This window comes from Octopus bimaculoides, chromosome 2, assembly GCF_001194135.2.
Source record: "Octopus bimaculoides isolate UCB-OBI-ISO-001 chromosome 2, ASM119413v2, whole genome shotgun sequence".
In the NCBI taxonomy this organism is placed as follows: Eukaryota; Metazoa; Mollusca; class Cephalopoda; order Octopoda; family Octopodidae; genus Octopus; species Octopus bimaculoides.
In genome coordinates this window covers 74620231-74620728 of record NC_068982.1, presented here as the reverse complement: position 1 = coordinate 74620728, position 498 = coordinate 74620231, and positions in this window count along the sequence as shown.

The following is a 498-nucleotide window of genomic DNA, read 5'->3' as shown; positions in this document are numbered from 1 at the left end:
TTTTGTCAAAATGGCTGATAGTTAGCAAGGTGAGACACACATAAGAAAGAAGAAAGCAAAGGACCACTGATGATGTCACAGAAGTGTGACGAAAGAACTCTGGCCGAAATAGGATTAATGTAATATAACGTAATATAAAGCTGAAGCAAATTAACACCAAATATACAGTGCGTGTGTTTTTATTGGCTAAACTGGCAATATGACACACACACACACACACACACACACACACACATATATATATGTATATATACATGTATGTGTGTGTGTGTGTTTGTATCCCCAACATCACTTGACAACCGATACTGGTGTGTTTATGTCCCCGTAACCTAGCGGTTCGTCAAAGGAGACCGATAGAATAAGTACTAGGCTTACAAAGAATAAGTCCTGGGGTAGATTTTTTCGACTAAAGGTAGTGCTCCAGCATGGCCGCAGTCAAATGACTGAAACAAATAAAAGAATATATATATGTATGTATGTTTGTGTACATATATATAT